Source organism: Nicotiana tabacum, chromosome 16 (assembly GCF_000715075.1).
Source record: "Nicotiana tabacum cultivar K326 chromosome 16, ASM71507v2, whole genome shotgun sequence".
Taxonomy (NCBI): Eukaryota; Viridiplantae; Streptophyta; class Magnoliopsida; order Solanales; family Solanaceae; genus Nicotiana; species Nicotiana tabacum.
The window spans coordinates 14,986,925-15,014,368 of record NC_134095.1 but is presented as its reverse complement, the minus strand read 5'-3'; positions in this window follow the sequence as shown (position 1 = coordinate 15,014,368).

Genomic DNA, 27,444 nt, shown 5'->3' with positions numbered 1-27,444 from the left:
ATGATGATGTTGCCCACAGTGGCTGAAATATGATTCAAACGGCGTTATATACGTATATGTGGGTATGTATTCAAATGGCGTTATATACGCATATATATGTATGTATTCAAACGGCTTTATATACGCATATATATGTATGTATATGTATGTATATGGGATATGGGAAAGGTTATGGCTTTATATACGCACCACCACCTGATCAGCTGGTATACGATGATGATTTTGCCCACAGTAGCCGATATGATATGATGAGATGCCCTTAGAGGCTGATGATGTTATGAAACATATACCTATGCACGACATGACATTCATATGCATATGCATGACGCTGAAAGTAATTTATGATTTACAAAGTTATTTAGACGTACGGGTTGAGTCATGTACTCCATATGTCTTCCATGTCTCCTATGTATTTATTTATGTGCCTTACATACTCGGTACATTATTCGTACTGACGTCCCTTTTGCCTGGGGACACTGCGTTTCATGACTGCAGGTCCTGATAGACAGGTCGAGAGCCTTTCAAGTAGGCTATCAGCTCAGCGGAAGATGTTGGTGCGCTCCATTTGTTGCGGAGCTGCGTATTTGGTTAGTATGATTTAGACGTCTATTGTTTGGTATGGCGGGACTCTGTTCCGACCTTTGTGACACTTATGTACTCTTAGAGGCTTTTAGACATATGTCGTGTACGTGGAAGATTGTACGGCCCTGTCGGCCTATGTTTGAGTTTATAAATGATTATGTTAGCCTATTAGGCCCATATGTCACATGTATATAATGATGTAATAAGAAAGGTACATTACGTTGGTACTCAGTCAAGTAAGGTACTGGGTGCCAGTCGCGGCCCATCAGTTTGGGTCGTGACAAAAGTGGTATCAGAGCAGTTCTGTCCTAGGGAGTTTACAAGCCGTGTCTAGTAGAGTCTTGTTTATGGGTGTGTCGTGCACCACACTTATAAGCGGGAGGCTACAAGGCATTTAGGATTGTCACTCTTTCTTCTTACTCTAGATCGTATGGTAGAGCTCAGTTGTAAGAACTCAATTTCCTAAACTTTTCCTTATTCATAATACGACGATGCCTACATCTAGAAAGACAGGTGGTAAGATATATAGCTATGGGAGAGTTGAGTCAGAGGAACTCGACTTTGCATCATGTTTATGATAAGTAAATATGAGGTCTTCAGCAGATCACGTGCGTATTAAAAGGTGTAAGCCTCTTGGTAAGGATCTTGAGGCAAGAATACATATCCACCTTAATGGTGAATGACAATGAGAGATTTAGAAGGTAAATACAAGTGTCAACAAGTAAAGGAAGTAAGATGAAGAAAAGTACGAGGCACCCAGTTAATGAAGGTGAACGGTGTTTATAATTCAGGCAGAGCAACATAAGCTTTTTGAGTTATATTCAATAGTAACATAAGTATATACAATTGGTCGTACCCCTTCCAGATATGCCCTATGGGGGTTAACAAAAGCAGTATAAGAAGATATGATGGATGAATTTATTGCGTCAGTTGACATTTTGCGTCAGTTAATGATTGTGTTGATAGATCTCTTTATGAGACGCTTAGATGGTGCACTCTAAAATAGTGCAGCCAGATATGAGTACTACAAAGACATGCACTATAAGCCTTGAAGGGATAAATATTACCTTAGTACAGCTCGCGTCCCTAGTAAAGCAAGAACGTTAAGCAACTTGAAGAGCCACTGGATGCATCAAAGGAAAGTATAAAGCAAAAAAATGTCATATTGAAGGTTTCACAAGAAAAGGGATATGCAGAAATAGTAGCAGAATAATAGGAAGAGAGATAAGGAAACATTATGAATAAGGTGTGATACATGGATGAAAATGGTAGAGTGCTACAGAACCTATAGTCAAATGAAGGAAGATACGAAAGGTGATGGGCCTTAAGACGACGAAAGAGTATAGGCCATAAGGTTATATCCTCATTTCGAGAAATAAGTTCGTGACTCCAACGCGACTACCAGAGGGGAGAGTTAATCCCTAGAGTATCAGAGAACAGTATGGACTGGTAAACAAGATAAACTAAACATAAAATAGGGACTGAGTAAGTTGATAAGAGCCAGTATCATATGAATTTCATATCGTATTCAGGCAATAATAGGACGGATAACAGAAGAAGATTCATGAGAAATTCAGAGAATGATCATTTAGGAAGACGCTTCCCTACAACAAGCAATGTGAGCAAAGTTCAGCTTAAGGGACTGTATGTGCCAGTTATACTAAATTTCACCCTCGTGAGTAACGGATTTTGCTATCCTTGGTATGGAAGGATTACCGAAAGGCGAGTAAGAGTCATCGATGATGTGAAAGGATGCCAAAGATGAAAAGATGAAACATCTATAGGGCGTCGTAGCTGCAATTGTTAGTACTCCCCAAAAGGGGGGGAATATGGAATGATAAAAGGAAGAATGCGATAAAAATGAGAAAGGGGTGAGATTGCACTTATCCAAATACTACAGATATGCTACGATTCCAAAACATTATGCAAACATGACGTCAGGGAGAAGAAGTAAGGGTTCCTGTCAGAGATGTTAATGATAATTAAGGAGCCAGTGCGAGACATAAGTTAAGACCAAGGAAATAACACAAGAAAGATTTCGCGGAATATTGACATGAGGATGGGCCAACGAGTAGTTAGTAGTTGATTCAAAAAGAGCCTACGTATGGCTAGTCAAGAGGATACAGAACAAGACAGCAAGTCGTGCAAGATAAAGATAGTAAATACTAATATAGTGAATTTAGCCCCATAGTTATGACATTGTAATACTTGAGAAATATTCAAATAGGAGTTGGGGTATTTAAGGTTATTATGAGTGTTACGGAAAGATAGTTCCACTAGGAAGACAGTCAAAACTTCAGTTCAGAAGCAGCCGTATGAGCAGATGAGTAGGGAGGTAAGTAACTAAGGATAATTACAGGCGAGCACGAACATCAAAAATTCTATCGGGAATACAGTATAATAAGTTCGCATATTTACAAGAGTCAGAGGGTCTTCCCTAAATACTACAACGAAAGACAAGTTGAGGAAATAAGGAAGAAGACTTCAACCTAAGCACAACGACATAAAGAGGAAATAGTCGTGTAACAACAGTCTCACAACAACACTGGAATCACTCCAACGGAAAGTGGCACCTACCGTGGCTAATGAATGGGAATTAAAGATAAAAGTAATATTCAAGATCATATGAGTTATATGAAAACTCTGGCATGTGTGGACACTAAGATAAGCTAAGTATGGACGCAACAAGGGGCAGAAAGACCAGGAAAAGTAATAGCTTACGTTGAAAGAAAGCTAAGACGGAATGAAAGAATTATTTGATCAATGATCTAGAGTTAGTACATTATAGATACACTCAAGATTTTGGAACATTATCCAGGCAACATATTTGTTGACAATCATAAAGCCATAGAAGACTCCGGTATAAGTTAAAAGAAAGAATTGAGCCCAGGGCATAGACAAAGGATTGAATTGTTAGGAGATTGTACCATGTATATTCCATAATACCCATGAAAGGCTAAGGTAATAACTGATACCATGAGCCATAAATCGGAAGATATCTTAAGCCTACGTAAAGGCTGATTAGAAGGAAGAGGAAACTGAAGAACTACATCACCTAAACAAATCAGGAGTCTGATTATTGGACCTAGAAAAATTATAGAAGTTAAGCTTGAGAAAATGATAGAATCGCTCTTAATATCAGACGTTCAAGAGAAATAACACAATGACCATAATCTATAATGGCTCCACAAGGAAGCCAGTTAGAAGAAGTAGCAGCTTCATAAAGAGTCAGTACGAAGCTCCCACCGGATTGTGTATGTACCAGAGGTGCGAGTATTATTATAGAGCTTCAAGTTATGGACGTGAATTACGCCTAGGTGGAAGGGAGGTTATGAAAGATATAGAAGATACGATACGAGATTTTAGGGTAAGTAAGGTAAAGGTGAACAACGTACGAGATACCTAAAGGCAGAAGATCGTGAATAGTCCACACTTCAGATAGAAGGCTATAAGCACGGGGATCCAATAACCTGAAGTGATAGCGGCATCGTCAGTGGCATGTCTTCCAACCTATGGTTTCTAAGTACTGAGAGATCTAGTTAAGAGAATAGAGAATAGTTGGAGATGATGTGATATATCACTTGACATTCCAGAATAACATAAGGAAAATTATGGTGCAAGAAAGTTGAAGGAAAGTTGCGAGTATTATAGATGGATATGTATAGGTCGCAAGCTAAAGTATGGTAGAGCGATAAAGTTTTAAGGAAACATGAGTAAGGATGAGGAAAGACAAGTGAAAAGGTGACGAGAATGTATAAGTCCTCAGGGTTAAGTCCATGGAAACAAGAGAGATAATGGTTTCTCTAAGTTATTGAATGTTCAGTATAACCTGGATGGACTCAAAGGAATCCAAGACAAGTACCATTTAGAAAAGATGGAATGTTGCCCTTATAGTACAATGAGGGTGTAATTATGATGGATAAAGGATGACGATTAGGCCTTCAGGTGAGCAGTGATTTGAAGAGGATTTCATGGATTGTACGAGATTAAAATACCCACATAAGTGAATCATATTGGGATGCTATAAAATACGTTCATTGAAGTATAATATCACCCCTACGTGGATCAGGAAAATCACTTCGAATATTCCTCGATGGAACGTAAACCCTAGTGGCAAGGTATGCCGTAAAGAAGTTTCAAGTTATTAGTGGTATATTGTAGATTGAAATTGAGGCAAATCAACAATGGATGGACAAAAGTCACAAAGTATGAGATGACATTAGGCCGTCGTTCTTAAGACAAACGGTAATGAAAGAGCATTGAAGGATTGAGATTTATACCTAAAGGATAGGCAACAAAAGTAACTGGGGGCTTGGTAAGCGTACCTCAGTAAAGGTAGATTGAAGCAGAAAAATTATGGTATAGTATAACCCATGTAAGTGCAGTAAAGTCATATGAATGGGTAACCAGATCTATGAGATGAGATATAGCAAATTCGTGAATTCAACAAAGTACCGAGCGAAGAACTTCAGTATACTCATAGATGCCCAAATGGACATCATATCAAGCTCTACATACGAAGCCTAGAGATTGGGCACACTTACAAGATCAAAGTTGTACAGGCTGCATGATGAAAGGTAGCAACAGTAACAAAATTGGAAGGATTCCGACTACAAGTTGTGGTGTGAGAAGGAGGCCTAATGGGGGAATGCCCTGGACTTTGGAATTCTTCACAGAACAGGCGCCTAGATGGCAGTTCTAAAGTATTCAGAAAATATAATTTATGAAAATGAAAAGTGCATCAGTCAACATTCGAGGACGAATGTTCCAAAGGGGAGAATAATATTACGCCCCGCAGTATTACGACGATGTTGCACTATGAAATATTGTACATTAACATTTCGTTTTTAATTAACCGATGTAAGACTCGGGGATGAGATCATCTTGACGTTAACGTATTTACGCTAATTGTAACAAGCGATAAATAAGTATCATGAAGGATAAAGTGTACACGAATTAAAAAAAATGAGTTTCGTTAAAAATGGCCAATTTGGGATAAAATACGGGTCGAGCGATAATACCCGATAATTATGGACTAGTACCATGCAAGGTACTATATGACCACGGTAGTACGATGTATAAAGTATATTAAAAATAAATAGAATTTTATGTAATTCGAGACAATTCTCAAATTTTCGTGTAATTGGTTAATTACCGGGTAACGGGACATTACCCGATTAACTAATAAGTGGATAAGATTAAACCCCTACCCCAATAAAATGTGTCAGCAACATAATATGTCAACTAAGTGACTCATAACCCAAATTGATAAGGTGGCAATATTTAACGTTTGCATGGATTTGATTAAAATTGGGTTCAACATTAAGAACCAAGGCTACTATGGATAAACAAGGAAAATGATTGTTTATTATTACACCTAGCCATCTCTTCTAAAATGGTGGAAAAAGGATTTAGTGAAATGTAAATAAAGGATACTACATGAATGACAGTGGCTAGCCGTGAGATTGTAGTTTTTGATAAGAAGCTTATACAAGATGATGATGTATATGGAGATGTGGAAATTGCAATTTGGTTTTACATCTCGACAAACAGATACACGAGGAAGTTCGAAAATTGGCTCAGAAGTAATTACAACATTGTCTTTCCTCCATTTATAAGGAGATTGTTCATGGATACAAGTAGGAATTTGGCAACAAAGGTATGTTAAGGCTATCCCTTCTTTCTTTTGGCATGATCCCTACGATATGAACGAAACGTGCAAATGCACAAATTCCAAAAGTGACTCTACTCATAGAAGTAATAGAAATATCTATGTTCTTTAATTTCCAGGTGTCATAATATTTTATCATCTATTCATGGTCTCAGAAAAATACGAAAGTTGAAAGGATGTTACTTTGTGATATTGCTCAAGGGGCAAAATGGTCTTATGACATTCTGAATGGTTTTATTGACGTACTTTTCATGCATTGCATCCACGTGCATTGACCCATGACCAGATGGCGTTATATACGCGTATATATGTAAATATATGTATATGGGATATGGGAAAAGGTTATGGCGTTATATACGCACCACCACCTGATCAGCTGGTATATGATGATGATGTTGCCCACAGTGGCTGAAATATGATTCAAACGGCGTTATATACGCATATATGGGTATGTATTCAAATGGCGTTATATACGCATATATATGTATGTATTCAAACGGCGTTATATACGCGTATATATGTATGTATATATATATGTATATGGGATATGGGAAAGGTTATGGCGTTATATACGCACCACCACCTGATCAGCTAGTATACGATGATGATTTTGCCCACAGTGGCCGATATGATATGATGGGATGCCCTCAAAGGCTGATGATGTTATGAAACATATACCTGTGCACGACATGACATTCATACGCATATGCATGACGCTGAAAGTAATTTATGATTTACAAAGTTATTCAAACGTACGGGTTGAGTCATGTACTCCATATGTCTTCCATGTCTCCTATGTATTTATTTATGTGCCTTACATACTCGGTACATTATTCGTACTAACGTCCCTTTTGCCTGGGGACACTGCGTTTCATGCCCGCAGGCCCTGATAGACAGGTCGAGAGCCTTCCAAGTAGGCTATCAGCTCAGCAGAAGATGTTGGTGCGCTCTATTTGCTTCGGAGCTGCGTATTTGGTTAGTATTATTTAGACTTCTATTGTTTGGTATGGCGGGACTCTGTTCCGACCTTTGTGACACTTATGTACTCTTAGAGGCTTGTAGACATATGTCGTATACGTGGAAGATTGTACGGCCCTGTCGGCCTATGTTTGAGTTTATAAATGATTATGTTAGCCTATTAGGCCCATATGTCACATGTATATAATGATGTAATAAGAAAGGTACATTACGTTGGTACTCAGTCAAGTAAGGTACTGGGTGCCCGTCGCGGCCCATCGGTTTGGGTCGTGATAGCCTTGGAGTCTTTCTTTGTCATAAAGTACCTAAGAGCAACATAATCGATGTGCACTATAACTTTGGCCCCCATAATATATGGTCGAAACTTTTCCATTGCAAATACTATAGCCAACAACTCTTTCACAGTGACTATATAGTTCCTTTGAGCCTCATTCATGGTCTTGCTTGTGTAGTACACCGGATGAAACATTTTATTAACCTTTTGACCCAAAACAGCCCCAACCGCAATGTCACTTGTGTCACACATGAGCTCGAAAGGTAAGATCCAATTTGGTGGGGTAATGATAGGGGTAGTGGTCAACTTAAGCTTGAGAAGCTCCAATGCTTGCATGCATCCCTCATCGAACTCAAACTTTGCATCCTTTTCTAACAACTTGCACAAGGGGTGTACCACTTTTGAAAAATCTTTTATAAACCTCCGGTAAAAACCCACGTGCCCAAGAAAACTCCTCACCCCTTTGAGAGAAGTAGGGGGGAAGCCTTGAAATCACCTCTATCTTGGCTTTGTCAACTTCAATCCCTCTCTTTGAAATTTTGTAACCCAACACTATACCCTCTTCAACCATGAAATGGCATTTTTCCCAATTGAGTACGAGGTTTGTGTCTTCATACCGAGACAATAATCTATCCAAATTTCTCAAACATTCTTCAAAGGAATCACCAACCACGCTGAAATCATCCATGAAGATCTCCAATATATCTTCCACCATGTCGGTGAAAATAGCCATCATGCATTTTTGGAATGTCGCCGAAGCATTACACAATCCGAATGACATCTGAGAGAAAGCAAAGGTTCCATACGGACAAGTAAAGGTGGTCTTCTCTTGGTCCTCCGGGGCAATTAAGATTTGATTATACCCCGAGTACCCATCCAAAAAGCAATAAAAAAAAGCACGCCCCACGAGACGATCAAGCATTTGGTCAAGGAATAGCAATGGAAAATGGTCCTTTCGGGTCACCTTGTTTAGCTTCCGGTAGTCCATGCAAACCCTCTAACCGTGACTGTCCGAGTAGGAATAAGTTCATTGTTGCCATTGGTCACCACAGTCATACCACCCTTCTTCGGTATACATTGCACCGGAGAAGTCCATGAGCTATCAGAAATGGGGTACACAATCCTGGCATCCAATCATTTGATCACTTCTTTCTTCACCACTCCTTGCATAGCCTCGTTCAGTCTTCTTTGATGCTCCAAGGAAGGCTTTGCATCATCCTCCAAGATAATTTTGTGCATACAAAATGCGGGGCTTATTCCCCGAATATTAGCTAGAGTCCATCCAATTGCCCTTTTCCGCTTTTAAAGAATCGCCAAAGTGGCCTCAACCTGCATATTAGTAAGGCAAGAAGAAAGAATAACTGTAAAGTAGAGTTTGAGCCCAAGAATTCATACCTGAGGTGTGGAGGAATTGGTTTCAACTCTAACACCGGTGGCTCCTCAATTGATGGTTTTGTTGGTGGAGTTTTCCAGTTTTCAAGATCCAAAGACAATTTTCTAGGCTCATAGAATAAGAGCTCATCCCATGTAAGGCATTCACACACTCCACTCTACCTGCGTCCTCATTGACATCAAGATTTAATAGCATGGCCTCAAGAGGATCCTCCACGTTGATCATAGCACTGGTATCATCCACAATCACAGTTGCGACAAGGTCTACAAGTGAGCACGCCTCGGTGCTATTGGGTTGCTTCATAGACTTGCAAACATGGAAAACAACCTTTTCATCACCCACTCGAAAAGTGAGCTCACCCGCTTCAACATCAACCAATGCCTTCCCTGTTGCAAGGAAAGGTCTACCTAAGGTAATAGGAACCTCATAGTCCACTTCACAATCCAAAATGACAAAGTCGGCCGGCAAAATGAATTTGTCCACCCGAACAAGCACATCATCAATAATGCCTAAAGGTCGCTTCATCGATCGATCCACCATTTGAAGTTTAATTGAGGTTGGCCTAGGTTGCCCGATACCCAAAGTTTTGAAAACCGAGTAGGGCATTAAATTAATACTAGCTCCCAAGTCACATAGAGCCTTGGCAAAATCCGCACTCCCAATGGTGCAAGGAATGGTGAAAGCACCGGGATCTTCAAGCTTCGGGACAATTGAATGCACTGTAGCACTAACTTGGTGAGTCATCTTTATAGTTTCACAATCCATAGAACGCTTCTTTGTAACCAAGTCTTTCATGAATTTTGCATAACCCGGCATTTGTTCAAGTGCCTCCACCAAAGACACATTAATAGATAAGCTCTTCATCATGTCAATGAACTTTTTAAACTGATTATCATTCTTTTTCTTCGCGAGCCTTTGAGAATAAGGTGGAGGTGGCCTTGGCAAAGGAGCCTTGTCTTTTGGCACAACCGGTTCCGGAATGTCAATTATGTGTTCCCTAGACGGGTTCACATCATTTTGGGTTTCCACCTCGACTTCTTGAATATCAATCCTCACTCCATTGTTCACATTTTCATCAACCACATCTCAACTACCAAAGGGACTTCGTCATCTTGCAACTCAAGACCATCATCCACGACTTGCTTTTGCTTAGAGGCATTCACATCACCGCCTCTACCACTTCTTGTTATGACCTCCATAACATAATTGTTCCTACCTTTTAGGTTCACTACCGTATCACTTGGTAGAGCACCCTTCAGGTGAGTATTCAATGATTGAGAAAATTTGGCCTAATTGCACCTCCAAGTTTTGGATAGAGGTATTGTGAGTAGCTAACTGTGCATCCGAATCCGCATTCCTCTTTATCATCTGCTCGAACATCATTTCAATTCTTCTCATATCATTACTATAAGAACTAGGACCTTGAGAAGGGAAAGGAGGTGGATTGTTCAGTTGTTGGTACATTGGGGGCCTTTGAAAGCCTTGCCCCCGGTTGCCTTGGTTTCCATTGTTGTTCCACCCGCCTTGATTGTTATTGTTGCCCCAATTGTTGTTATTTCCATTCCAATTACCTTGCTTGTTGTTTTGATTACCCTAATTGTTGTTTTGGTTGTTATTGTTCCAATTACCACCACCTTGTTGTTGATTGCCCCAATTTCCTTGGGGTCGCCATTGTTGGTTTGAAGAGTTGCTTTTATTGCCTTGATAGTTATTGACATATTGTACCTCTTCACTTTGATCATCATAACCATCATTTTGAAACCCATCACATGAATCATCATATTGCTCAGAATTCCCTTGATTTTGTTGCCTCATTTGCCTTCTCTTGTTGACAAGCATACTAACACCCTCCATTGCATTCACTTGGCGAGGATTCTGAACTTGTTGCAACTGCGCCTTAGCCAATTGGTTCCTAGTAGTAGTAAGCTCAGCTATTGCTTGCCCGTGATCATGTAATTCCTTTGTGCAAATGGATAACCGTAGGGTCACCTTGAGGCACATTTGCTCTACTCTGCCATGTTGAAGAAGTGTCTGCCATTTCATCAAGTACATAACATGCCTCATCATAAGAAATATTCATAAAATTGCCCCCGGCTAATTGGTTAACAATGCATTGATTTGTAGTATTTATGCTCCGGTAGAAGGTTTGTTGGATCATGGCCTCGGTCATATCATTATTTGGGCACTCCTTCACCATCGTTCTATACCGCTCCCAAATCTTATGCAAAGGTTCCGTTGGCTCTTGCTTGAAGGCCAATATTTCTTCTCGAAGTGCCGCCATATGACTAGGAGAGAAGAATTTGGTAATAAACTTATCCGCTAACTCATCCCAAGTTGTGATGGAATGGTTGGGGAGTCTCTCGAGCCAGTCTAATGCCTTTCCCCGAAGTGAGAACAGGAAAAATCTCAATCTCAGTGCATCTTCGGATACATTCGTCTGCTTGCTCCCCTAACATGTATCTACGAACCCCTTGAGATGTTTGTAGGCATTTTGATTTATAGTGCCCGTGAAGTACCCACACTACTCAAGTAGGGTCAACATCACATTGGTTATCTGAAAGTTGCCTGCCCGGATTCGGGGTGGGACAATAGCACTTGCATAGCCCTGGTTCGATAATACTCTGGGAGCCACTCTTGGAGGAACCGGGCGAGGGTATGGAATATTGTCATTTGGATTAGCATTGGCATTCCGGCCTCTCCGTAGATCTTGAGGTGCAAGAGGTACCTCATCTTGCTCAAGATCATCTACCTCCTCCCCCGCTATCACGTTTCTAAGAGGGTCATTAGCATTGTTTAAAGCCATGTTGGTACCTGAGTAATGACACAAACAAGTAAGTATCAAAGAAGGAAAGAAGAACAATACACATAACTAACTAAATAGATAGCCAAAACCATTAGCTCCCCGGCAACGGCACCAAAAGGTTAATCGCAGCCTACTCCGCACTACTAAAAAGTATGAAGAAAGGGTCGTAATAGCTTTTACCCAATTTGTGGGTCGGGATCGATTTCCACAAGGAGCTAGGAATGGAGTTGAGTATATATTTACAGTGGAATTGTGTATTTGTTCCAAATATCACTTCTAATCATTTTTGGTTTTTCTTTAACAAACTACTATTATCAAATACTAATTATAAATGCAACTAGATTATGCTAAACGAGAATTGCTAAAAGTTGTATTTAATAGATAAAAAAGGCACTATGGTAGTGACTTTCACCTAGGTGGCTAATTGATGGGTAATTGCTTCTAAGGCACGATTGTCATGATTGGGGAAATATGCTATAATCGTTGCACGATTTTACCCACTCTCACACCTCTCGGTAGAGAGAGTGATTTTGCCCAATTGACTTTCTCAAAACCAAATGGGTAGGCAAATTTGCTCAAACAACTAGGGTTCAAGTCGGGTAATTACTCTCTCGAGGTTTAACCCTTTAATTGGGACTATCAATTCTCTTAAGTCCATCCCAATTCCTTGTTGGGTCAATTTTGGTGGCTTAGGCTCTCTTTCTCAAGAAGAGCCAAGTCAACTTAGCACAAACCAGTGTTTGCAACCACCAATTCATAAATTAAACCATAAAATTGACCCAAATAACAAACACCCATAGTCAATCTAACCTTAGATCACAACACCCATCAATTCCCATACTAGGGTTGAGCCACAACCCTAGTTGATGGGTTTAGCTACTCATGCTTGAAGAGAAAAATAGAGAAATAGATGAAGATAAAGACATATTAGTTAAACACTAAAGTAAATACAGAGATTCTATCGTTAAAACTAAGTTAAAATGCCCAAAATGGTTGCAGATGGTCTTCTTGCGAGCGCAGCTCAGTTCAAAAAATAGTTGATACCCTAAAAATGGAAAAAGGTTCTATTTATACTAAGCTGGAAAAATTGGACAAAAATGCCCCTGCAGGGTCAGTGTGGACCGCACAAAATGGTGTGCGGCCGCACTAGGCTCTTGACTCTGAAAAATCAACTCTCTGAACCCAGGCTCCACGGACCGTGCAGAATGGACCGCGACTGCAGAGGCTTCCAATGCGTTTTGCGCAGAATGGACTGCGGATCGCACAGGCTTGAACCCTAGCACTTAACATCTCTCTGAAGTTTGCTTCCGCGGACCGCATAAAATGGTAGTGTGACCGCGGTGTCTTCAGTGCGGACCGCACAATATGTACTACGGCCGCACTGCGTTGATGCCTTCAAAACCAGCTCTTTGAATCTCCCTAGTGCGGACCGCACAAAGTGTAGTGCGGCCACACTAGGCCTATTTGTCCTGAGTTGACTTGTCTTTGGTACTTGTGCAGGTTTCACTCCTTTTGAGCGGATCTTTGACGTTTCGTCACTTTGTTGATCAAACCTGCAATAAAGCATAACTTATGAGCCTTTTGGGACTATTTTGTAAGAATTTATAATCAAAGCGTAAGCAATAAGGAGCATGAAACACGTCAAAATCCCTAGTTATCACTCACCATCATTGAGAGAATAAAATAACAGAAGTTTAGCACTCGGATCAACAGATTCGCACGACAAGAATTTCAAGAATATGATGTTTTTCCTAAAGGTTCTGCAGCATCTCGAGGATAAATAGAGACGTCTCCGTACCGATCCAGGAGACTCTACTAAACCTGCTCATGACTCGTGAGACCTATGTAACCTAGGATCTGATATCAACTTGTCACGGCCTTAAACCCAGACCCGGTCATGATGGCGCCTCTTGTGAAGACAAGGTCAGCCGACACAACACCCAATTTATTTTAAGCAATTATAATATAACAATTTAAGTCATTAATCATGATTAAATCCCAAAAGAAATGGTGAAATAGTACAATTTGCGGAAAACCCAACATAGCCCAACATCAGGGTGTCACCAGTCATGAGCATTTAACATAAGTCTAAAAGTCTGAGAGAGTTTATACAGTCTATTACAGAATTAGAAACAGAAAGTAAGATAAGAGGGAGAAACACTGGGTTGCAAACGCCGAGCAGCTACCTAGTGGACTCCAAATGGCCTGTTGGGAGCAATCAACTCACACTGGCGGGACCTGAAGCTCCTGAATCTGCACACAGGGTGCACGGAGAAAAATGAGTACTCCAACTCAGTGAGTAATAACAATACATGAAGACTGAGCAATAAGAAATCACGTAAAGCACAATAGCATGCTATAAAGAGGTAGTGTAAAACCAATAAAAATGCAATAAAATAGTGAAATCTTATTAAAACACCTTAGTTCAGTATAAACTTCTTTAAAACACCCTTTTAACAGTTAAACAAGTAAATGAGAAGCAGCGAGAAAAGATAAACACATAAAATCCGCCCCTCGAGCATTACGTCAACAGAATCAGCCCCTCGGGCAATAACGTGGAACAACACCAGCTGCTCGGGCTATATCATATATCACACTGGGTACCCGCGCTCACTGGGGTGTACGGACGCCGGGAGGGGGCCCTTATGGCCCAAGAGCAATGTCAAGCCATCTCGTGGCATAATCAATAGGCTCTCAGCCTCATATCAAGCCACCTTGTGGCGTACAATCTCAGGCTCTCGGCCTCATAATCATAAATCAGTGTATCACTGCTGCGGCGTGCAGCCCGACCCAAAAGTATCCTCACAACACAAGCCCTCGGCCTTAATCAGTCAGAATCTTATAAGCCACTCGGGCAACATTAAAACATGATGCTAAGCCCAAAATATCATTTAATGTATTAAAACAGAGTAAACATGGCTGAGTTATGAAAATAGTAGAATATAGCATGACTGAGTACAAGTATAAATTCGAAACAGTGAGGAATAGTAGTAAAAATCCCCTGTGGGTTCAAAACAGTTGGCATGAGGCCAAAATATGGCAGTCAGCCCAAAACATGATGATAGCAAATAGTTTTTAGTCAAATACGCAGTAAAACAGTCATTCGGGACGGACTAATTCACAATCCCCAACGGTGCATGACCCCACGCTCGTCCTCTAGCGTGTGTGTCACCTCAACATAGAACAAAGATGTATAATTCGAGGTTTCATACTCTCAGGACAACAATTTACAATCATTACTCACCTTAATCCGGTCCAAACTCTAGTCCGCGACGCCTTTTCCCCTTGAATCGGCCTCCAATCGCATCGAATCTATCCAAATCAGAATCACGATGTCAAAATATACTAAGGGAACGAAGCCCATGCGAAAATAATTAATTTGCAACATAAATCCCGAAATTAACCAAAACCCGACCCCTGGGCCCACGTCTTGGAATTCGATAAAATTTATATCAATAGATTCCTTATCTCCCCACGAGTTCATACATATCAAAAGTCCCAAAATCCAACAACAAATGGCCCCTCAAATCCTCAAGTCAAGGTCTCCAATACCAAGCCATAATCCCCAATTTTTTAACCCTTAATTTCCATTAATCTTAGGCCAAATCAGTGAAATAATGTCTTAGGATCAATTATTAGGTTCAAAAATCTTATCTCCAGACGTTATCCCTTCAATCCCTCTTCAAAATCTCCCAAAAAGCTCCAAAACTGACTTGAAATGGTGAAGAACAACTCAAAAGTCGTGAAGGAATTCTTTTATACCTTTTGGCTAGGCTTTTCGCACCTGCGGTCCATCCACTACATCTGCGGTCCAAGACACCGCATCTGTGGTTTTCACTTATGGGCTAACATCCGCATCTGCGATGCACTGCCGCAAATGCGCTATCGCAGATGAGCTCCCCTTACCACTTCTGCGGTTCCAACTGATCCTCCTCTTGGCCACATCTGCGGCTCCCTCTACGCTTCTGCGAGCCCGCAGGTGCGGTTATGACAGTAGACTTAGCTTCAGCTGCTACATCCAACTTCCAAACTTTTCGCCAACCATCCAAAATCATGCCGAGGTTCCCCAGACCTCAACCAAAAGCACAACCAAGTCCTATACTACTATCCAAACTTATACCAATCTTCAAAACACCTCAAACCACATCGAATCAACCAAAACACATCGGATTCAAGCCTAAGGTTTCCAAAATCTTCCGAACTACGCTTTTGATCAAAAAGTCTACCAAACTACGTCCGAATGACCTGAAATTTTTTGCACACATCCCAAATGACACAATGGACCTACTGTAACTCCCAGAATTCCATTCCGACCCCTATATTAAAATCTCACCTATCGACCGGAAAATGCCAAAATTCCAATTTCGCCAATTCAAGCCTAAATCTACTCTGTACCTCCAAAATACATTCTGATCATGCTACTAAGTCCCAAATCACTTTCTGAAGCTATCTGAACCATCGAAAATCACATCTGAGCCCTTTAACACATAAGTCAACATCCAGTTGACTTTTCTAACTTAAGCTTGCTCAAAAGAGACTAAGTGTCTCAAACCTTATCAAAACCTCTCCAAACCAGAGCCAACCAACCCGATAACACAAAATACAACTGAGCAAGGAAATAAGAAGCATAATTGGGGGAAATAGAGTGGTAACTCATGAAATAATCAGCCGCGTCGTTACAGCTACTGACCAATGTTGGTCGGTAATTTCTGACCAACATTGGTTGGTAATCCATTCCAATCATCGAAATACTGTTCAAGCATGTGTGGCCGCATTTTTGTCGGTAATTGGCCATAACCGACTTTGGTCGGTTTTTTTGATCGGTATTTAGCGGATTTCTAGTAGTGTCTGATAGAATCACATAGAAAAAGGGATGATTGTATAGTTTACTGTAGAAATAATTAAAGTAGCTATGATGAGTATAATTGCTCTTGGGAGCTGAAATTAAAGCACCAGTTGTGAATTACAATAACTTCAACACCTTTTGTCTTCGTTAGAATTTAGTTAATCGAAACTCACTATTTTCACCTTTTTAGTGTGGAGAAAAATATGTATATTTTAACTCACTAAAATTTCAATAAATTTGTAATCTCTAAAGAAGACTCACAACCACAGCCTACCACAAGAAAATTGTGATGACCTTGGCTCATCACTTGTTTTAAAAGTCAATTCTGTATTTCGGGGCCTTAAAAATATTCTTTTATCTCACCTTGATTAGCGTGCACAGTCCGGGCGTATATCCGGAAAGCTTTTATGTGAAACTTTGAGGAAAATGCTAATTTTGCCTTTAAACTTTGAATTTAAATTGACTTCGGTAAATATTTTGAAAAAATGGATCCGGACCAGTGATTCCACGGTCCCGGAGGATCCGTAGGAAAATATGGGACTCGGGCCTATGCCCGGAATTGAACTCCGAGGTCTCAAGCCTGAGAAATTAATTTTTGAAGAAAATAATTTAACTGAAATTATAAGAGTTTTTGGAAATTTAAAGATGTTTGAATTTGATGGTATCGGGCCCGTATTTTGATTCCGGAGCCCGGTACATGTCTGATATGGTATTTAAGTTTTGCCTGTAAAATTTGGTAAGAAACAGAATTCATATGACGTGAATCAGACCCTCAGTTGTGTAAATGGAAATTTAAGAGTACTTGAGATTTTTCTTTGATTTTGACGCTAAACCTATAGTTCTAGGTGTTATTTTGGTGATTGGATCGCACGAGTAAGTCTGTATGATATTTTTAGGTTAGTATACATGTTTGGTTTGGATCCCCGAGGGCTCGGGTGAGTTTCCGATGGGGTTCGGGATGTTTGAGACATAGAATTTCTGCTATCATAACTGTTACTGGTGCTCAGATAATTTGCTCATCGCGTTCGCGTTACCCCAGTCGCGAATGCGTAGAATAAAATAGTTGTGGGTCGTTTTGTGCTTCGCGAACGCACCCTCCCCTCCGCGAATGCAAAGTGTAACTGGGCTTGGGGGGAGGGGAGCCCATTACTCTATGCGAACCCGGCTTTGCAACCGCGAACACGAAGGCCTGAGGAGCTAAATCTATGCGGGCCCTTCAGCAGATGAAGGCCTACCCAGCTTTATAAAGTCAATTTTTAAAATGGGCAAAACCCTTTTCTTCCTATTTTTCGAACTACCAAGCCCTAGAGACGATTTGCTTTACCAAAGTTTATCTCCCAAAGTGTTGGTAATCAATTCTAAACTCTACTCTTTCAATTACCCAATGTTTTTCATCACTTTTAAATCAAGAATTTTCATGGTATAAATTGGGAATTTGGGTAAAGTTAGGGCTTTTTGAATAATTGGAATTTAGACCTCGTTTTGGCGTTGGATTTCAAAACTAATTGCATATTCGGTCTCATGGGTGAATGGGTGATCGGGTTTTGGTCCAAACCTCGAGTTTTGACCAAGCGAGCCCGGGTCGATTTTTGACTTTTTGAGAAAAATGATTGAAAACCTATAATTTAGCATTGGAGTTGAATTCTTTAGAATTTATTGATGTTGTTAAATTAATTTGGGTTAGATACAAGTAAATTTGAGGCAAAAATATAAAGAGAAAGCGGTTCTTGAGGCTTGAGTTTGGCCATGGAATTTGAGATAAGTGTTTGGTCTAACCTTAGCTTGAGGGAATAGGAGTTGTGGTCTTATTTTATATGCGTTAAGTGTTGAGTACGACGTATAGGTGTGGTGACGAGTATCTATACGTTGGTGTCAAGCATGCCCGTGAGTCTTATACTGTGGTTGTCGTGACTCCGTTGTGTATTGTCCATGCTTAATATGATGATTATAAATGTTGAACAAGGCTTATGAAAGTATTCTTGGTAATTGACCATTGTTGGGCATAGGCTCAAGTTGACACTTATGTTGTGAAGTGATTGTGGAACGAGAAGAGATATATTATTGATTCCCTTACCGAGATATTATTGTTAAGATATTGTTTCCCTTGCCGGGATGTTATTGCTTATGATATTATTTCCCTTACCGGGATATTTTTGTTATACTATTGTTCCCTTGCCATGATTCTTTTGTGATTGATATTGATTTGTATATTGGGATTGGGTTGCATGCCGCTACAATATTATATGGGATCGGGTTGCACGCCGCAACAACGAGTAATAAGGGTGGAAAGATGGGGTCGGATTTCATGCCGCAACATCGTTATATGATTGGGATTGCGTTGTACGTCGCAATAGTATTATATGATTGGGATCGGGTTGCAAGCCGCAACAAGAAAGAATAAAAGTGAATATTTATTCTTATAGTAAGAACGAGAGTAAAAGCACGAAGGGTGATGTCGTGTACTTGTTACTGTTTTCCTAACTCTTGCTGATATGAAATTATAGTGTTCTTTATGCTTCTCTACTGAAATTCGGTTAGTACTTGATATTTCCTGCAGCATGTTCCCTCTTCCCATCTTTAACTACTAGTTTCTGTTATCATTATTTGTCATATATGATTTAACTGCACAAGTTTATTTGGTAGTCTTGACCTAGCCTCGTCACTACTTCGCCGAGGTTAGGCTCGACACTTACTCAGTACACGGGGTCGTTTGTACTGATACTACAATCTGCACTCTTTTGTGCAGATCCCGATACTGGAGCATACAGACCTTAGCTAGGGGTTGCTGCCTTCAGTCCATCGGAGACCCGAGGTAGACCTGTAGGCGTCCGCAGGCCTTCGCGTCCCCTTCCTATCTTGTTTCTTTCTGTTCTTTTCTATTTCAGAAATAGACATGTATTTTCTTTGTTCAAACCCTATTTATAGTTTTCTTGGATAGTCCGTGAGATTGTAACACCAGTTCTGAGTGGATTATTACTATGGATTCGTATTGGTATTAGCTTAAATGTTAAATTCTATTCTTACACACTTTTAGTTCCGCTGTATACTTGCATTAATTCGGTAAATCGTTAAATATAAAGTTAAAAAGGGTGAATAATCAGTAATGTTGGCTTGCCTAGAGGGTTCAACGTTAAGCGACAGTGGGCAATTCGGATCGTGACAAAAATAGTTTATAGTATAAACTATTTTATACTCCCAGCTATCTGTAGTACCATGCAAGGAACTTCAGTTTACATGTTCACTTCAGTTTCAAATATTATGTCTCATATGTTTCTCTTGAAGTAGAGTTTACACTTTTATTAAACTAGTTTCGCTGCACGTGTAAACCAAATAAAGCTACTCGGCTTGTTACCTTGTATGATGTATCTAACACCCTCAAATAGAAGTATCATATGTGAATGTAAACAACACATACAAATAAAAGTACAAATCAAATGCAGTTCAATATACTAAAGCTATTTTTTGTGAAATTTGATCAAGGCACGGCTGTCAATTAATTATACTTTATTTTAAAATCATTAAACTTGAAACTATTTAACATCATTCCTAGCAATAGTAAGTATGCTCAGAGTGAACGAAACTATGATTTCAGTTACAAAAGAAACCATAAAGCCACATTTTCAGCATTGTCTTAGAAGCAAGTGCTCTTTCTTCTAGCGAATTGAACTACCCTATAAGAATTTCTAATTTTCCAACTTAATATATGAGAGAGAGATTTGGTAATTGACAAAGTTCGAATCAGTACCAAATGGAGCAAGAGATAAAAACACCAAAAGGAAATACAAAATTTACTTTAACAACCCTGTAACTATTCTTCTTTTGGAGAATAAAAGAAAGATTTAACTATAATTTCTTTATCATATATCTAACTATAATTCTTCTCTTTGCACCAATTAATAGTCCCCATATTTTTCACTTCTATCTGCTTCTTTTCTTTAATCCACTAAACTATACTCTATATATGTTTGTTTGATATCTAAGAAAAGAAGGAAGATTTCAGATGCGTAAGAAACATTGAGACAAAGAAGGCTCGTGCAAAAATAATATTTTCTTTTTTCAGATTATCCCCATGTCCAGGAATTTAGGGATTTAACAAAAACTCTCGCTTACGTGTAGAAGCTCATCACAATTCACATAAGAGATCTACCCTAACATTATTTATGAAATCAAGTTTTAGAAAAATCATAAAGGATTAAAGCTCATAAATAATTAAAATAAGTAGATTTAAAGAGTAGAACCCGATATTGTTATCACTTTCTCCCTAATTTATTACTTTGGCTTTACTGTTTGTGATTAGTCCCATACAAATCTTCTAGCTCTTCTTGCTTATGGCGTTCAGCATTGTAAATTTAAGTGCCACAACATCAACAATATTAAAAAGCAATGTTCAGTTTGCTTATTAAAGAGAAATCAATTTTGAACTTAAAGAGAATGACCTCATAATCTTAGCATGTTTTCTGAAATACATATTTCTCCTATAAGATAAATATTCCAAGCTAATGAGAAATCAAATTACTCAACAAAAAAAAAAAGGAAAAAAAGGAAATAGAAGAATGTCATGTCATCAAATGTAGACATAGTGAAATATAAAATGAGGATCTTATGCGGTCTTATAATCCAATCCTAGAACTAAAAGAAGAAACAGAAAGAAAATCATTTAGATCAGGACTTAAAGCTAAAACCATTTAATTGCAGTCCTCCAATTAAATTATTTTCTGCCGATATAATTTTAATTCTCGAGCTTGAGCTCGATCTCGAAATCTTTGATTGAGGAAGATAATTCTTACCATTATCAAACTCATGATAAAATCAAATACACAAGTTACTAACTAATTTCTCAGTTCTTAAAAAATTCAATAATTTTAGGAACTTTGCCTATGAAAATTGGCAATATCAAAAAATTTAATCTGAAATCCAACTCAAATCTCTTCAATAAGTAAATTGGTAGACCCTTTTTTTTCTTACGTATAATAACAAAATCTGCTCTATCACATGTCCATCATTGAATATATATATATACATATATATATATATATATATATATATATATATATATATATATATTATAGTGCGATCAATTATACATATGGAAAAATCCTATTTCTTCTATTTTGGAACCCTAGTCAACTAAACACAAAAAGACTATTATAAATTTTATAATTAAAATGCTATATTTTTTATATGATCTCCTAAACTGTTTTTGTTTATCAGTCTTTTGTTATGAAAAAAACTTGAGATGATTTAACTCGATAAAGTTAAATTAAATAATATCTTTGTATTATTTCATACATCATGATTAAAACTAAAGAGTAAAAGATAACATGAGAAAATATTTTTGAACATTATTCTGATATTAGAAAAGATTAACTTATCTGAAGAGGGATTTATCAATAAAAATTTATTTCTCTTAGAACAAAAATATGAATGTATCAAAATGTATCTATAAAGGTGTTCAACAACTGTTATTATATTCTTAAATGTTTTGTTTAAATGCTCAACAATAACTATAGGGCTTTGAATCAATGTGCTAAAGTTTATTATATTGGTCAGAGTGCCAATGGTAAACTAAGTAACTAAAGCACAGAGCAATATTCGGACTATAAAAATAAAATTATATACAAATAGCATAAACAAATTGAACAAATCAAAACATATCCATTATTTTGAGCCACAAAGAATTGCAGAAACAATAATTGAATGAATGAACGCACCTTAAATAAGAAATAACCGAAAAGGTCAATGATAATCTTTCCATGGTAATAGAGACATGAACAGAGAAATTCAAGCATACACCGTATGAAAAATAGGTGATGCTTGGGCTGTTTGTAGATGTTAGCAATTTTAAAACAGGTGTATGAAACGGTGGCATTTTTTGGTATGCATTAGATTTTTTTTATACTATTAAATAGGATAATTAGATTTTTAAGAAGACAAATTGCTTGATTCAAGAGAAATGAAAATTTAAGGTTTAATGACATTTTGACTTTGTTGAAGGATATAAAGGAGTGTCTTTATTTAACATAAGATATATGAACAAATGAACTGGAAAACACAGAGAAGGGAATGTATCGTTTGGTGAAGGTTCGCTTGGACTCTTCGTGACATTTGGTGATTTTGGCTTAGGATTCTTCGTAGGCGTTTCCTTTTTTTTTTTTACAGTAAAAATAGGTCTTTAAGATAAGAGGGGTATAAAAGTAAATATCAAAAGATTAATAATGAACCAGTTAATAAATATCAAAGGACATATCCATTCGGTTTGGGGTGTTTTGCACGGCATTTTATTTTCTTTTTCCTTTTTTTAACTAAAAATGATAATTAAATTATTTAGAAGTGTATTTAGGTAATTCAACTTTTAAGTTAGGGAATTCATTCTTTTAATATAATACAGATAGATATACAAATTATAATTAAGAACGAATTGTGTAACCAAAATGACCTACATATCCATCCAACATAGTGAATAGGCAGAATTATATATGGAAAGCAATCATAGCAAAAGAACGTACGGTGAAGCCAAACATTTAATTTATGGTAATGCAATTAGGTAATAATATATACTAATTAAATATGATTAAGTGACAGAAGTATATGTAGAGCGCATTTTTTTTATTTGTTAATTTTATATAAATAGCGCATGCGACATGCGAGTAACTCTCTTCCCTAGAGTTGGTGACACAAGATCGTGTAAACTCTTTTTCAAGCAAAACACATGAGAAATCACTAATGGACTCGATGGGAAGATGTATTGGTCTAAATTTGGCGACTTGGTAACAGTAGATAAACAGGATCATGGACGGGGTTGACCACGGCGTAATAGCGAGAAGCTGTCTTCGAAAGTCAGATGTCGACTCGACGAGATACCTCGAGCACAAAGCATCGAGGCAGATGGCCTCGCCAAGTTAGCAGCGGCCACCAAAAACATTACAAAGGAAAACGCGGTCACCCTTCTCCACTCGTCAATAGACCAACTTGAGGTACACTCTGTAAATTTAACTTGGGACTGGCGCAACCGTATTATAACATATTTGCAGGAGGGAGTACTCACATCAAACAAAAAGGAAGCCAAAATGCTTCGAATGCAGGCGGCCAGGTACAGCATCATAAACCATGACCTATACAAAAGAACATTTGGAGGCCCCTTGGCAAAGTGCCTAGGGATGAACCAAACAAGACGGGTCCTCGAGGAGGTAACGAAGGCCACTATGGCGCCCATACCGGTAACAGAGCCCTCTTTAGAGGCCTCCTTCGAGCGGGGTAATATTGGCCCACAATGAAAAAAGAAGTCGCTGACTACGTCAAAAAGTGCAAGTAGTGCCAGAAATACGCTCCTATGATACACCAAGCAGGCGAGCACCTCCACTCGGTTACATCGCCATGGCTGTTCATCAAATGGGGAATGGACATTGTCGGTTCCCTTCCAATATGCAAGGTAATATATGATTTCTTTTAGTTTTAACTAACTATTTTTCCAAGTGGGTAGAAGCAGGTGCGTTCACCTAAATACGCGAACATGAAGTTATCACATTCATATAGAGAAACATCATATGCCGCTTCGGTATCCCCAAAGAAATCATCTGTGACAACGGACCCCAATTCACAGGAAGAAGGATCGTCAAATTTTTCAAAAAATGGCACATCAAGAGAATACTCTCTACGCCATATCACCCTGCCAGAAACGGCCAGGCCGAAACCTCAAACAAAAAAATACTGAATATCTTGAAGAAAAAGCTTGAGGACGCCAAGGGACTATGGCCGGAATTACTACCAGAAATACTGTGGGTATACTGCACCACGCCAAAAACAAGCCTAGGAGAAATGTCATATCCACTAGTCTGCGAGACTGACGCCATGATACCAATCGAGGTCGGGGAACCCAGTTTGAGAAACAAACCTCGCTCGAATTTTTTGACATTTACATTTGATCTCGCTCGAATTTTCAACATTCGACTTGCTCGAATTATATCGTATTCGCCCTCGCTCGAATATTTTGACATCCGACCTAGCTCGAATTACCCAACATTCAACCTCACTCAAATTATTCAATGTTCGGCCGCTTCAAACATCGATCACATCAAAAATTTAGGAACTTCCCCACAGAGCAAAAAGACAAAGGAACAAAAATCAAGAAATACATAGCAAAAAGGGAACTGTTCCATTTCAACTAACGAATTACAATATATTTTACAAAGGTCTCAAAGACGCCATCATAAAAATAGCAAAGCAAAACAAAAACTAAGTACAACAGCTTTAGGCCACATCATCCCCATCGACATACTTATCATCATACCAAGGATCAGAGGCGAGCCTATCCGCATCGTCGTCATCCTCATCCCCACCAGGCGTACCAGGGGCGTAACTACAAGCTTTATGGGCCGCATGCGCCTTGATGCGGACGCCCTTAAGCTCTGTTTCGAAACTCTCCCGACGGCCTTTAAAGACTTATACACGTCAAATTGAGCCTCGGCATGAACCCACATCTAACACAACTCCCGTGGCACACCGGGATCAGCAGAAGTATGAGATGTAGATGGTTGTGACTGTTGTCATACCTCCTCAGCCTTCAAGACAATGACCTGTTTGTTCAATCCAGACAGCTCTGCCTCCAAACCCTGATTTCGTTATTCTAACCTCGCTACCTTAAGCGCCAATGTCTCTACCAAATTATCCCATTCAGACCTACAAACGCGGAGGGCATCTTCTAAGGCCGTCGCTTCAGCCATAGCGGCCATTTTGCCTTTCACGGCAGGACTCAATTCTTTGACCTTGGTGCTCAGCTCACCCCTTAGATCGACAGCCCTTGCCTCCTTCCGCTCAAGTTCGACCATTAAGGATGCCACCTGTGTTTGAAAGTCAGCATTCTCAGCCATCACCCCCTTGCTCACCTCGAGCTCATCTTCCTTGACCTTTAGAGCTGCCTCAAGCTCACTGCACCTACCGATGGCTCTCATTAGCGCATCATCCCTCTCCCTTAGATCTTTATCTTTCTTCGTTAACTCATCATCTTTTTGTTTAAGCTTTTCATGAAGCAACTGAAATTCACCATCCTGGTTAAAGACGTCAGCCAGCATTGGTGCTTAGTACGGTTCTCCTTGTACTTGGAGGTCATTTTCTTAAAGATGGTCGTCCTCCGCTCCTCTCTCCGATCACGCTCAATCCCCATGATAAGAGTCTGACATGCAAAGAAAGGAGTCAGTATGAGCAAATTACACATGCGAAACAAATCCTAAAATTAAAAAGCACTTACTCACCGGGCCATGCTAGAAATACTCAATGACAACTCCGCATCGCTCATCGCCTGTAGTACAATGTTTTCAGAAGCTACGCACAGGGGAGCAAAGGATGGCACCGCCCGTTCTGAGTTGGCCAAAAGGTCGTAACCCACTGGAATGATTACGTGCCGATTAGGACCCTCCGTCATTATCTCCACACGAGTATTCCTCTCCAGGAAGGCCCGTACCTTCTCAGGGTCGACGTCCGAGCCAAAACTGTTGTCCCCCATAGGGACCACTTTATTTCCCCCAGCCGACAATGACGCGCCACTTTCTGCGACCCGTACAAGCTCTCTCCCATCACGAACCCCCTCCACCCTAGAGGGCCTCCTCTCCATAATGGCACTCGCCATAAAAATGGTCTTTACGTCTGGTGCAAGTGCAGACGTCGCTTCCAAATCAATGACTTTTTTCAGTTTGATGTCAGTGATGACGGCCTTCTCGATCTCCACTCTTCGCCTTTTCCTCAATAGCGATTCCTCACCATACGACTAGTCCATAAGATGATAGATAGGCTGGGAAGAGATCTCATCCCGCACGGCAACTGTCTGAGGGGCGGAGTCTCATTGGTGGAGCAGCCTCCTCGAGCAGACTCGGCTAGAGCAAATTGCATCTTAGCCGACGCGATAGCTTGGCGGAATGCTGGCGCTGGAGCCTTCTTCATGGAAATTTGCTGACCTAGTACCAAAGGGAGGTCGCATCAAAGAGCAATGGTAAACAACAATAAGCTGAAGCAAAAGTGACACTTACTAGACTGGATCTTGGGTCCAAAACGCTTGTGAAAGGACGCCTAATCACGAATTCCTATGATGTGAGGTAATACACGAGCCACCCAATCCTCAATATCAAAGATAGGTGAAGGTGCACGCCTCTCAGCTGAAAAACAAAAAAGCTGCAAGTGAGCCGAAATGAAAGGACGAAAGAAGATAACAAGCATATGGTAAGACACTTACGATTATAGTTCCACTGCTCGGAAAACCCAGTTGGGTCTGCTACTAGGTGTTCGGTCTTGATGAAGAAGTACTTATGCCAGGACTTTTGATTCGTTTTGTCATCCATTTAGACCACCTACCCTCTGGTCCTACGATTCCGTAGGTGTATCAAAGTACCTCTATAAAACTTGGAGAAAATAGATGCAGCAGGTGGCGAACGTCGACCTCACAGCCAGCCAACTCTGCATACTTCATCAGTATTAAGAAAACTTTATACAAATAGGGGGAGAGTTGCGCCAGGCAGATATTGTAAAATCGGCAAAACGCCTCCGCTAGCGGAAGGAGGGGAGGAGTATAACCAATCAAGAATGGATAGACATGGAAGGCACAGTATCCGGGTCGATGAACCTCCACAATGTCGCTTCTAGCCGGAACAATTTCAAAGTGGGGAGGAATGTGATATTTGGATCGGAGGTTGGCAATGTGAGGTGGTCCCGTCTCAGAAAGCCTCTGAGAAGGGGCAGGAGTAGGCTCCTTTGGAAAATCATTCCTAACCAAAGGGTTTTTGGGGACTATCTCTTCTGCGGTAGGGAAGGTTTCATCTTCTTCAGTCATGAATTCCTCACCACCGGGAGAAAGGACCACCGACAATGGAGTGGCATCGGAAACCTCATCGTGAGTGTGAGAAGATTGTGA